Here is a 15,242-nt window from a genome sequence, read left to right on the forward strand (position 1 = left end):
TTCAAGTGACTTTGGATATACTAAACATAAGAAGTGCACGGCGTATAGTTGATGCACATTGAATATGTTCGACAACTCGTATAGATTTTTTTTGGGTAGGTAATGGGCTTATGGTACATAATTTTCAACACCCATTTTGAGCTATGATACTTCTATTCCTTTATTATACGAGTTTGCTAACCCTTCCTCATGCATGATAATATAGAGTAAAGCTACTAGCTAGGTTGACATGGCTAGTAGATCACAGCTGTGGTTCAAGAATACTTGAAAAACGATTCGTGGTGAAAATATTCACGTCAGATATTTAGATACCTTATGTTAGAGATTTAATGAATGTATTAGTCGTGGAGCGACCATAGTGGAAGATGACAGATTTTTATACCGAATTGGGGTTAACTAGGTTTGGACCATTGTGTCCCTGTGACCCGGTCAGTTATTAAATTGTCCCGGTCAGTTATTTGTCCGTTATGAGATTCATATTTCCTTATATAGAGTAGGTAAGGAAAAAATTTCATGGAATCTCAACGGATTCCAGGAATCATAAAGCTTAAAATCTGTTTCCGTTGCTCAAACATTATTTTTCAAGAACTGAAGGATTAAAAATATAATTAGTAAAATTAGAGACATGGCCAAATAAATCAACTTAAACAATCACTTCATTTCGTATTGAATCCTGAGAGAACCTTAATATTTCCATATAAAATATTTTTGCTGTCAGCGCGGATAACACAAATAGGTACTTAATTTGGAGTAAAATAAAGCTTCTTTCTGATTCGCTGGTTTCACCTGACTACGGCTGCGTACTTGAAACAAGTCCTGGGCTTCTTTCTTGAGCGAAAATGGCGGTGATTTTCCGGATTTTCCTAATGCCGCTTCTCTGCTTTCCACTATCTTGACTGCTTCAGCGAATGTCAACAAATTGTCTGATTCAAACAAACGATCCCTTATTTGTCCACTAGCTAGACCCATTATGAAACGATCACGAAGACAAATTTGAAGTTCTTCTCCAAAATCACAATGGACGGCCAAAGATCTGACTCTCGCTGCCCAATCTTTGATAGTTTCATGGGGTTCACTTTGTGCTTCATAAAATTTTCTTCTTTCACCGAATATACTTCTCTGCCCGCCGAAATGTCCATCAAATAGCTTCACTAGTTCTTCATAACCTAGTTTTTCCGGCGTCTTTGGGATACATAGGTTGAATATCAATCTATAGGAATCCTCCGACAGGCAGTTTAAAAATATAGCCCTTCTTCTAGAGACATCTTTGATATTATTCGCCTCGAAATAATTCGTCAATCGAGGACGAAAAATTGTACAGTCATTTGAATTAACATCGAATTCACGTGAATGACTGACCACATGTTCCGATGGCTGATCTGAAGTCGACATTCGTGATTAATTCATCGAGAATCTCGGTAAATTTCAATTTCCAATATCCTCGTCGCCACTTGTTAAATATCTGTCGATATTTAATTGAAATATTTATATAACTTGATATAAATTGGGTCATTCAATTTGGAATGAAACTTAATACACATTATCTTATATCCGTTTATTATTCAACTGAACTCTGTTACAACTAAACTGCACATCGGCACATATCACATATGCGCAACTGCCGTTGCTATGATACAATATGTAACAACTTACAGTCCATTCAGGAATTATTGACATCCCGGGTGGCTTTGGAAAATCGAAATTAAGTTGGTACTTAATCAGTAACATTTTGAATTGCAGATTTCGGGTTGGCATTGGAAATGTCATTGACAGGGGATAGATTTCAGTTTCCAGTTTGTTTGTGTTATTGGTTTTGATCGAAGAAATTTTGAAAATTAAAAGTTGTATCAATTTCAAACACACATTGTTTAGTTTATTTGAGTATTTCTCACAGTACTGTTTGAAAAAAGAAGAAGGCAAGTCATTACAACCTGGATTATTAGTGGAAGAAAACCTGTGCAATACGATTTCACCTTCAAAGAATCATTGAATGATTTGATTGTTACCAAAAGCAACCAATATATGGATAAAATTTGACCAAAAAGCATCTGGATTTTAATCAATCAACGTCAACATTACATAAACTTAATTGGTAAAAGTTCAAAACAGTTAATAAAAGGAAAGTTCTTATTGATGAACAGAAAAATATAATAAGTTGAGTACGATTTTATGGTGAATACAGAGAATATTTGCAACAAAATGTGAAATTCATTTATCTGGAGGAAACTTGGTTGTTTGAAAATGGCAGCATTATTCAACAGTGGACTCTTGAAAGAAAACAAAAAGTTTTTCAAGTATATTCAAGGGTAAAAGTGGAAGGATTACTATTTTGAATGCTGGACATTTGGATTTTTACCTGGATGTTTTGTTTTGACAGTGGTGATCATGAGGATTATATAAATCTATGAAGAATTATTTTATAATTGGATTGCTTAACGAAGTCTTGGCATTGCATCTAGAGTTTATTTATATTCTATATTGAAATTAAGTATTGTTGTATCTGTTTTTTGTTCTTCAATGAGTAATCCAAAAATCTAATAAATTCCAATTGCTTTATAGAATTTTTACTGAGTATTTAATCGAAAAATATATTCAGAAGAGTAACTTCAAGAATTTCTTCACCTCTTACCCACTTGAAGATAATAATAGAATGCAATAAAATTTTAAAATTCACCAATTAAAAATAATTTCATGCAAAAATGCTTTTAGTGAGTGAGTTGAAGCTGTTATGGACAAAATAATTTATGTAATTTAATAGAAACTAGTTTAAAAGCATTTCAATAAAAAACAGAAAACTCGAGTACAAAAAGTACCTATATTTTTCATACAAGCTTAATCAATCATTCATGTCATGAACAGTTTCAATAAATAGTGACTTTAGAAAGTAATTTACACATTGGCTGATAAATTGGTTCCAATTTTGAAAGTTACAGTACAACTGTGAGTCAAAATTTTTCATATACTAAATGGATTCTTTGAATTTTATTTCTGTCTTATGATATGGCTCTTCCATTCACTAAGCTACACTATTTAAATTTATCAACCAGTTTTTTCTGTTTTCTTCACCAGTTTAGACACCACAGTTAAAATGATCCATAAGAGTTATTTGATAAGAATTTTGCAAGCAGGTTGGTATCCAGTGTCCATCAGTAATGCAACAATTTTTGAAGAGCCTTTGGTGAAAAGGAATATGCATATTTTAATGATCTTCAATGGGCGACTCTTAAATGAATAGATATCTCTTCATTGGATTTCCTTGAAATGAGATAGCATTTCACTATATTTTTACGTTATATAATCTGAATTTCAATTTATTAAATCATGAGTGTATGCGTCCCTTCGTAATTTCGAAAATTAAGGATCTTTCGGATACAAAAATGATGAAAATAATTCAAACTGGTTATTTCTATGATGAACCATAGCAATTTTTAGTGATATTTTTGTAACCAGAAATAAAGACCCGACTAGAAGTTCATGGCCTACTTCGATGTCAATAATTCCTGTATGAACTGTATATGAACACATTATTTTTTACTATGAATTTCGGTCCCAAAATGTTTCAATACATGAAATAGCTAAAAGGACGGAATAGTATACTGGATCATTTTCATTTTTTATTAATTCCTTGAACGAATTCTTCAAAAATTTTTGATTGATTTCAGTTTTTGAAATCAATCAATCAGGAACTCATTTTGAATCTTTAGTTAGTTCCAATATAGAAAGATAACACAAGAAATATATGTATATATATTATTTTTTTTAGTTTGGTAACTTTCTAAATTATGAAATAAAAATTATATCATTGAATAATATGCTGAAATGATTTGAAAAAAAAAATTCTTTTATAATTCCTAAAACAAATATATGTATATGTCTTTTCAGTTTAACATTTTTATTGCAAATAAAATTGTTATAGGAGTGAATTAAAAATTTATTCAAATATTCAGAAGATGATATTTGACAATGAATGGTGAACCTTTGAAAAATAATGAACTTTCCTAGGATCGTTAATGAATCCCATAGAATAAATATACAAAATGAAATATTTCTAGCTACCACGAAATTTTAGATAATGATTCGTTAAGTCTTTTCAAGAAAAAAATTCTCACGAACAAATTTCCGAAGTTTTAAATTAAGTATTCAGTATTCATTCTCATGATGAAATCTTATTTCAATAATTTCATATTTTCAATATATATAGAATATTTTGGTATATAAATATATAATATATATTTATATACCAAAATATTCTATATATATTGAAAATATGAAATTATTGAAATAAGATTTCATCATGAGAATGAATACTGAATATATATTATATATTACATAGGTACACAAATTATACAATATTTTTAACTATAAATTTTTATTTTTCATTGTTCCGAAGATTGAATCCACCGAATAGTAAGATGAAGTATTTCGAAAAATTTTAATTTTATAATATTTCTCGAAACTAATTTTAAGATTATTCATTAAATTTTTTGTTTCATGAAATTTAGATGAAATCACGAGTCACCGTGATTTTATCAATGGGTGTGTTTTCATATTTTATTTTTTTTTTGAAGCACTCGTGGTATAATTTATAAATACCGTTTTTTAAAATAAGTAGTTAGGAATCATTTTTTATTTTCAGTGTTCAGAATTCATTTTCATAAGAAAATCTTATGTTTCGAATTTTATAACTACATACACCTTGAATATATAGGTAACCAATATTTTTTACTATGAATTTCTATCTTCAATTTTTCCGTAGTTGAATCTGCACAAGTCAGGTAAAGTATATCGAAAAATTTCATTTTCAGTAATTCCTGCAAAAAATCTTCAGATATTTTTATTAAACTTCTTGTTTTCTGATAAGGAATATCAAATTTTCGAAAATATAAAATTTTCTAGGAATTTGTGGAGAAACATTGAAATTATGATGACCTCACTAGAAAGCAATACAATAGTCTTCATAATTTAGTTCTCTCATAATTCACTGAGAGTTACAGGGTGTAAATAATGTTTTCGTTATCTATTCAAGTAGTTAATGAGGATTTAATGTTTACCTGAATCATTCCTACTTTGACCAGCGGGACTAGGGCTGCTAACCCTCCATCCCCTCCACAAAACAAGATACCATCAATTCAGAGAAAGTTGCCAATGGAAAAAAATATTACGTCTCTAATGGATTTTCGTTTAAATTAACAAAATTATATGAAATAGATTTAGGAACAGCCAACGAAAAAATCCTGAATATGAATTCAAGATTTAGAAAAAGAAATTATCAAAAATTCTCGATTCAAAATATGATGGAAAATTAGTACTTTTTAAATATGATGTGCACTAATTTCCTAACATATCTACCGGGTGTCCCAAGTTATCGTATAAAGGCAATATCTAGCTTTATTGCGTGTTATTCTATTTGGAATACAACGATAGCACATACTTGGTACTTTTTCATTAATAACAACAAAAACATTTTATGAAGTATGAATTGCAACCAAAATACCTACTATGCACACGAATATCCGTAATTTTATCAATCGGTTTATTTTCATGTTTTTGCCAAATAAACACGTTTTCGTGAAAAAAAAAATTATCGATGAAATTTGAAGCACTCGTGGAATTACCTTTGATAAGTTATAAATCACTACCGTTGTCTTGAAATCAGTAGTTAGGAATTTTTTTATATAGGAAAATCTTATATTTTGAATTTTATAGGTATTTCATAAATATTTAGGTATACAATATTTTTTATTGAAAATTTTTATTTTTTCCGATGTTTGAATCTGCTGAAAGTGAGGTAAGGTATTTCGAAAAATTTTAATTTTTAATGATTACGGAAAAAAAATTTCAGAAACTGAATGGTTAATTATGGGATATTACGTCTTAATCAGAAGAGAACTTATTTATGCCGTTCGATAGTAGTTAGGTATTGATTTTCTGATCATGAAAATATAATTAATATATTCCTTACTTTGAAAACATCCTGATCAATTCTTTTTTATTCATTCAGTCAATTTTACGTTGACGAATTATTCAGTAACTGCTTACAAAACTGTAGTAATTATTCGAGCATAAAATTCTTAGAAAACTGAAAGATAAAGATTGTTATCTCACTTTTAAACAGGGAAGTAAGTTGGACATTACAACTAAAATGTTTTTCTGAAGGAAATATTATATTGTTGAAAGTTCGCATTGCTCAAAAGAAAAAAAGAATTAAAATTTCTGAAATTTTTTTTCCGTAATTATTAAAAATTAAAATTTGTCGAAATACTTCACCTCACTTTCAGCAGATTCAAACATCGGAAAAAATAAAAATTTTCAATAAAAAATATTGTATACCTAAATATTTATGAAATACCTATAAAATTCAAAATATAAGATTTTCCTATGTAAAAACAATCCTAACTATTGATTTCAAGACAACGGTAGTGATTTATAAATTATCAAAGGTAATTCCACGAGTGCTTCAAATTTTATCGATAATTTTTTCTTTTCCACGAAAACGTGTTTATTTGGCAAAAACATGAAAATAAACCGATTGATAAAATTACGGGGATTCGTGTGCATAGTAGGTATTTTGGTTGCAATTCATACTTCATAAAATGTTTTTGTTGTTATTAATGAAAAAGTACCATGTATGTGCTATCGTTGTATTCTAAATAGAATAACACGCAATTTCCACAGACAATATACAGGGGGTGTCATTTGAAAAGAAATATTAAGGGTAGCTATCACAGGGCTGTCATATGTAAGAACATTTTTTATACATCATTAATTTTTAATTTTTTTATTATCTTGTCGAATAAGTTAGATATTGCCTATATACGATAACTAGGGACACCCGGTGGATATGTTGGAAATTACTGCACATCATATTTAAAAAGTACTGATTTTGCACTATATTTTGAATCGATAATTCTTGATAATTCCTTTTTCTAAATCTTGAATTCATATTCAGGATTTTTTCGTTGGCTGTTCCTAAATCTATTTCATATAATTTGGTTAATTTAAACGAAAATCCATTAAAAACGTAATGTTCTTCCCATTGGCAACTTTCTTTGAATTGGTATTTTGTTTTGTGAAGGGGATGGAGGGTTGTCAGCCCTAGTCCCGCAAGTCAAAGTAGAAAGATTCAGGTAAACATTAAATCCTCATTAACTACTTGAATAGATAACGGAAAACATTATTTACACTCTGTTACCCTCATTAAATTATGGAAGAACTAAATGAAAGACTATTGCATTGCTTTCTAGTGAGGTCATTAAAATTAAAATGTTTCTCCACAAATTTCTAGAAAATTTTATATTTTCGAAAATTTGCCATTCCTTATCAGAAAACAAGAAGTTTAATGAAAATATCTGAAAATTTGTTGGAGGAATTACTGAAAATGAAATTTTTCGATATACTTTACCTAACTTGTAAAGATTCAACTACGGAAAAATTGAAGATAGAAAGTCATAGTAAAAAATATTGGTTACCTATATATTCAAGGTGTATGTAGTTATAAAATTCGAAACATAAAATTTTCTTATGAAAATGAATTCTGAACACTGAAAATACTAGATGATTTTTAACAACTTATTTCAAAAAACGGTATTTATAAATTATACCACGAGTGCTTCAAAAAAAAATGAAATATGAAAACACACCCATTGATAAAATCACGGTGGCTCGTGACTTCATCTGAATTACATCAAACAAAAAATTTAATGAATAATCTTAAAATTAGTTTCAAGAAATATTATAAAATTGAAATTTTTCGAAATACTTTATCTTACTTTCAGTGGATTCAAACTTCGGAACAATTAAAGATAAAAATTTATACTTGAAAATATTGTAATTTTTGTACCTATATAATATATATTCATATACTTAAATATTCTATATATATATATATATATATATATATATATATATATATATATATATATATATATATATATATATATATATATATATATATATATATATATATATATATATATATATATATATATATATATATATATATATATATATATATATATATATATATATATATATATATATATATATATATATATATATATATATATATATATATATATATATATATATATATATATATATATATCGGGTGTCCCAAGGTGAGTGGCCTATTAGATTATTATGGAAACTATTGATGGTAAAGATTTCAAATTTTATGGATAGATATTTGGCCATGTAAGGTACATTTCAAAATAATTTCACATTTCCAGTGTTGCCAGATGTACGACAATTTGGCAACAACTTTGTTATTTTGAATAGGACATCCGGTATTTCTATTTTTTTATGATACTCCATAAAATATTGAATCTATTCACTCTTACTTGTCCATCCCTATCTTCAACGGTTTTTGAGTTATTAATTATTTTTCGAAATTTTTGATCAAATTGGCGTATTACGAAAATGACTCTAGTTCGTTCAATATTTGAGATTTAAGTCAGAAATTTTGCAAGTCGTTAGATATTGATCTGATCTGTGTCACTGCTCTTGAATTATGGTTGTCAATAATACAGGACGGACCAAAAAAATTCATCATTTGCCAAGGTGTATGTAGTTATAAAATTCGAAACATAAAATTTTCTTATGAAAATGAATTCTGAACACTGAAAATACTAGATGATTTTTAACAACTTATTTCAAAAAACGGTATTTATAAATTATACCACGAGTGCTTCAAAAAAAAATGAAATATGAAAACACACCCATTGATAAAATCACGGTGGCTCGTGACTTCATCTGAATTACATCAAACAAAAAATTTAATGAATAATCTTAAAATTAGTTTCAAGAAATATTATAAAATTGAAATTTTTCGAAATACTTTATCTTACTTTCAGTGGATTCAAACTTCGGAACAATTAAAGATAAAAATTTATACTTGAAAATATTGTAATTTTTGTACCTATATATGTATATATATATATATATATATATATATATATATATATATATATATATATATATATATATATATATATATATATATATATATATATATATATATATATATATATATATATATATATATATATATATATATATATATATATATATATATATATATATATATATATATATATATATATATATATATATATATATATATATATATATATATATATATATATATATATATATATATATATATATATATATATATATATATATATATATATATATATATATCGGGTGTCCCAAGGTGAGTGGCCTATTAGATTATTATGGAAACTATTGATGGTAAAGATTTCAAATTTTATGGATAGATATTTGGCCATGTAAGGTACATTTCAAAATAATTTCACATTTCCAGTGTTGCCAGATGTACGACAATTTGGCAACAACTTTGTTATTTTGAATAGGACATCCGGTATTTCTATTTTTTTATGATACTCCATAAAATATTGAATCTATTCACTCTTACTTGTCCATCCCTATCTTCAACGGTTTTTGAGTTATTAATTATTTTTCGAAATTTTTGATCAAATTGGCGTATTACGAAAATGACTCTAGTTCGTTCAATATTTGAGATTTAAGTCAGAAATTTTGCAAGTCGTTAGATATTGATCTGATCTGTGTCACTGCTCTTGAATTATGGTTGTCAATAATACAGGACGGACCAAAAAAAATCATCATTTGCCAAGTTACAAAATTGTAAAAAAGTATATTTTTTCAAATTAGACACCTAGTATATTTTTCAATTTTTGGAATCAGTATAACACACTCTACAATTTTTCTATTCACGCCCCTATATCTATCTCAACTGGATTCCGAGTTATATGCGTTATATGTGTATATCTTTCTTGAGCCATTATTTATAGAAAAACCTCGGAACAAAACACCTGTTAGGCAATTATTGTTTATTTTGACATTTATGGATTGAACTGATTCATTGATATATCGATCTATGAACCACATAGAGAACATAACAATACAAAAGATATTAACACTTATTGAATCAATGTGAAATCTAATAAACGCATATAACTCGGAATCCAGTTGAGATAGGTATAGGGACGTGAATAGAAAAATTGTAGAGTGTGTTGTACTGATTCCAAAAATTGAAAAATATACTAGGTGTCTAATTTGAAAAAATAGACTTTTTCACAATTTTGTAACTTGGCAAATGATGAATTTTTTTGGTCCGTCCTGTATTATTGACAACCATAATTCAAGAGCAGTGACACAGATCAGATCAATATCTAACGACTTGCAAAATTTCTGACTTAAATCTCAAATATTGAACGAACTAGAGTCATTTTCGTAATACGCCAATTTGATCAAAAATTTCGAAAAATAATTAATAACTCAAAAACCGTTGAAAATAGGGATGGAAAAGTAAGAGTGAATAGATTTAATATTTTATGGAGTATCATAAAAAAAATAGAAATACCGGATGTCCTATTCAAAATAACAAAGTTGTTGCCAAATTGTGGTACATCCGGCAACACTGGAATTGTGAAATTATTTCAAAAATATACCTAACATGGCCAAATATCTATCCACAAAATTTGAAATTTTTACCATCAATAGTTTCCATAATAATCTAATAGGCCACTCACCTTGGGACACCCGATATATATATATATAGAATTCAAAATATAAGATTTCCTCATTAGAATGAATACTGAATACTAAATTTAAAACTTCGGACATTTGTTAGTGAAAATTTTTTTCTTGGAAAGACCTAACGAATCATCATCTAAAAGTTCGTGGTAGCTAGAAATATTTCCTTTTGTATATTTATTCTATGGAATTCATTAACGGATCCTAGGAAAGTTCATTATTTTTCGAATTTTTTTTTTCATTGTCAAATATCATCTTTTGAGGAATTAAATAAATTTTGAATTTACTCCAATAACAATTTTAATTGCAATAAGAATGTTAAACTGAGGAGAAATGTACATATATTTGTTTTAGGAATTATAAAAAAAATATTTTTTTTTCAAATTATTTCAGCATATTATTCAATGATATAATTTTTATTTTATAATTTAGGAAGTTACCATATAAATATCATTCTTGTGTTATCTTTCTATATCGAAACTAACTAAAGATTCAAAATGAGTTCATACGCAAATTGATATAAATATACACTGATCACCTTTTAAACTACAATTAAAATTTCAAAAACTGAGATCAATCAAAAATTATTGAAGAATTCGTTCAAGGAATTATTGAAAAATGAAAATGATCCGAAATACTTTTCCGCCCTTTTAGGTATTTCATGTTTTGAAACTTTTTGGGACCGAAATTCATAGTAAAAAATAATGTGTACATATAAGTATATTGCGATTGTTTTAAATATTTCCCATAAGTGGTTTTTTGACGTGATATCTGTACATAGTTCTTTACATGCTTTTTTACTGACATTGATTCTTGCAGTTTTATTCATGATAATCCTGAAATTTAGATATTTGAATCTGTCCTCATCTACAATCCTCTAATTCAATAATCCTTTTGTTTAATTTTTGAAATAGTATGTTTTTACTATCATCTGTAGGTGATTTTGATATGAGATCTAATGCTGAAAACAAATTTTTATAACACAATTTTGTTCTTTATGATCCATGGTACATTTATATGAAACAACCTACGTACAGGTTCATCCTTCTGTGAAAATTCTATATTTTTTTCGTTTATCTACTGTGTTTTTTTTTAATGGAAATGATAAATAAATATTCTATTATTATAACTTTTTTATCATATCATTAAAATAATAATAACTAAAATATAAACATAAGTATAAAAAAGAAGAAGAATATGAAATATCAAAACAAGAAGTTCCATGCGCATGAATTCGTTGAGTCATTAAGTAAAGTCATTAAGTAAATTCAGAAAGAGTATATAAACTCAGAAATGTTTTCATAGCCATCATAATGTTTTGAGCTTTCGGTGCAGAGGTGTTTCTGTGTAATAGTTTAAAATTCTATATTTAATATGTCTAGTCTAATAGAAGCGGAAGTTAGCAGTGAGGTGAGTTGACTTATTATATTTTTTCTTTTCATTTCATTAATATTTTTCTGATAACTATGAATCACCATAAATATTTTAATTTTATTCTTCATACAGTTTCAACAAATATCTTTCAATTTTTCTTTGCAGGATGAATTCCTAACTACTTATTCAGTGAATAATCTTAAAATTAGTTTCAAGAAATATTATAAAATTGAATTTTTTTTTAACTTAACGAATCATCATCTAAAATTTCGTGGTAGCTTGAAATATTTCATTTTGTATATTTATTCTATGGGATTCATTAACGATCCTAGGAAAGTTCATTATTTTTCAAAGGTTCACCATTCATTGTCAAAGATCATTCATTATCATTCTGAAGAATTGAATAAATTTTGAATTTACTCCTATAACAATTTTAATTGCAATAAAAATGTTGAACTGAAAAGAAATATATATTTATTTGTTTTAGGAATTATAATGAATTATTTTTTTTTTCAAATTATTTCAGCATATTATTCAATGATATAATTTTCATTTCATAATTAAGAAAGTCACCATATCAAAAAAAAATAATATATATACATATAATTCTTGTATTATCTTTATTATTGAAACTAACTAAAGATTCAAAATAAGGTTCTACGCGAATTGATATAACTGATCACCTTTTAAACTGCAATTGAAATTTTAAAAACTGAAATCAATCAAAAATAATTGAAGAATTCGTTCAAGGAATTATTAGAAAATGAAAATTGTCCAAAATACTTTTCCGTCCTTCTAGCTATTTCATGTTTTGAAACTTTTTGGGACAGAAATTCATAGTAAAAAATAATGTGTACGTATAAGTATATTGCGATTGTTTTAAATATTTTCCATAAGTGGTTTTTTGACGTGATATCTTTACATGCTTTTTTACCGACGTTGATTTTTGCAGTTTTAATCATGACAATCCTGAAAATTATATATTTGAATCTGTCCTCTTCCGACTATCCGACTATCATTATATGAAACAATTTACGCACAGCTTCATTCTTCTGTGAAAATTCTATATTCTTTTCGTTTATCTACTGTGTTTTTTTAAATGGAAATGATAAATAAAGAATAATTTATTCATTAAATCAGTCAACTTTGTTCATCATGCATTCCTCAAATTCGTTCACAGATAAAACTTCAAAATTTAATATACTCATATAATTATACTCATGGACGCACGCAGAAAGTTTTCTCAGGGGGGGCAAAATTAAAATGATTGAAAAACTGCATTTATATTTATCACCAGCGTCTACTCTGAATTTCAAAAGATCACTAAAAGTGGTATAGGGTGGACAAAAATACAATAGTTTCGTGTGTGCTCATAAAATAACGCATAACATTCTTTATAAGTTAAATTAAAAATATTATCAAAAATACTTAATTTCTAGCGCTAATTGGTTTGAATGTAACACCCTGTAGTTTGTTACATTTTTAGATTAATAAAAATGAGCTGTTTCCAAACATGTTGGGTACTTGTGGTCTAGCAGACAGAATATAAAAGATATTATTTCTTATTTTTATACATTTTTATTAATCTAAAAATGTAACAAACTACAGGGTGTTATCTTCAAACCAAGGGCCGTATTTTTTATGATATTGTTAATTTATCTAATAAAGAATGTTACGCGTTACTTTATGAGCACACACAAAACTATTGTATTTTTGTTCACACTGTACCAATTGGAATCAACATGTGGTAAATTTTTGGAATCTGCTCAGCCAGAGTAATCAAAAATTGAGAAAAAATGGGGGTGTTCCATTAAAAAAAAATGACGCTGACGTCATTACTCGAAAGTAATTCACGCTGTATATTAGATTATTTTTTTAAAATACGGTAAATTGAAATAAAAAATCGACGTGTTTCAGGATTATTTCTTAAAATGATCTGTTTACCTAAAAATGAATTATGTTCCATAGTTTACGGATACGGACACAATTTATAAACAAATTGACACGCATGGAGTGCTTTCGGTTTCATGATTTTTCTTCATCGAAGAAGTGCTCAACGCGCCTAAAAAAGTTTTCAATTCAAAAAATACCTCTGCCGATAATGGATTATATGTATAGCATGTAATTTCATTGAAAACCGAAAAATAGTTGTGAATCTATTACTTTCCTTTTTTCGTTGCGCTTTGTATCGAGAAGGTAAAAGTAATATTGAGGGTGTTGTGCTGAAAAATGAGACAATCAAAATCTCAGGGGGGCCATGACCCCCTTTGACCCCCCCCCTGCGGGCGCCCATGATTATACTACTTAATTGCTGTTAATTTTTGTAATTATTCAATTCGTTAATAAAATTTATTAATTCATATTGAGTTCAACGTACCCCTATATCCATCTGCTAGCTTTCAGCTATTATGTATTATTTTGGAATGAATGAAATGTTTATCCTACTACGCCACTGCTAAGCGGAAACGTGAGTCGGCCATTTTCTGATCATCAGTTGTTGGACGTTATGCTCCCTTCTGTTTAATCTATACTCTAAGATTGTAACAGTCTAGACATCCGAATTCCCAACCGTCTTGGTCAGATTTTTCAAAACTACTAAAATCTACATAAATCTACCAAATGATTTCTTCCTACTAAAAACCCGATGAAAATGCGAAAAATCTACTAAAAAAGTAGATTTCTACTAGATCTGGTCACACTGAGCTTCATCCCCACCCGTCAGGGCGACCGCCCTGCAGTCCCGTACTTTATGGCCTTTTTTTTTAAAGGGGATGAAATCATTAAAATCGTTTATTTCAGTTTACAGCGCGTACGCTTAAACTCGCCTGACGGATGGAGTTTAATTATCTTTTACAACTTGTTTCGGGTAGCGCGCTCCTGTTAGGTCGCGCCGTCGCGCCACCCCCTTAATTAATCTGGTGTGTATTCTTTTTAATTTGAAGTTTCTGGAAGATCATCCGTTATGTTAATTGGGATGCACTCCGTTAATTTTTATTGTCCTCGTTCCGGGACTCTACTGTTTCCTCTAATTCAAATTCAAATTTTTCAATCTAAGTTGCTGCTGGAGTTTTAGATAAGACTTTCGCGATGATGTGGCTCGTTATTCTATGATGGATGCAGAATTTTTGCAGACGTTTGGAAGGTGCATTACAGTGGTGACGCCAGCTTTTAAGAATAGTAAACAAATTCATATTTTATTTTTTTGCCCATGCAATATTTCAGGGGGGGGGCAGCAAAAATTTAGAGACGGATTATTGGTTTCTCGAAAATGTCACCCGTATCAAAAAAAT

The sequence above is a fragment of the Harmonia axyridis genome, chromosome 1 (genome assembly GCF_914767665.1).
Source record: "Harmonia axyridis chromosome 1, icHarAxyr1.1, whole genome shotgun sequence".
NCBI classification, from domain to species: Eukaryota; Metazoa; Arthropoda; class Insecta; order Coleoptera; family Coccinellidae; genus Harmonia; species Harmonia axyridis.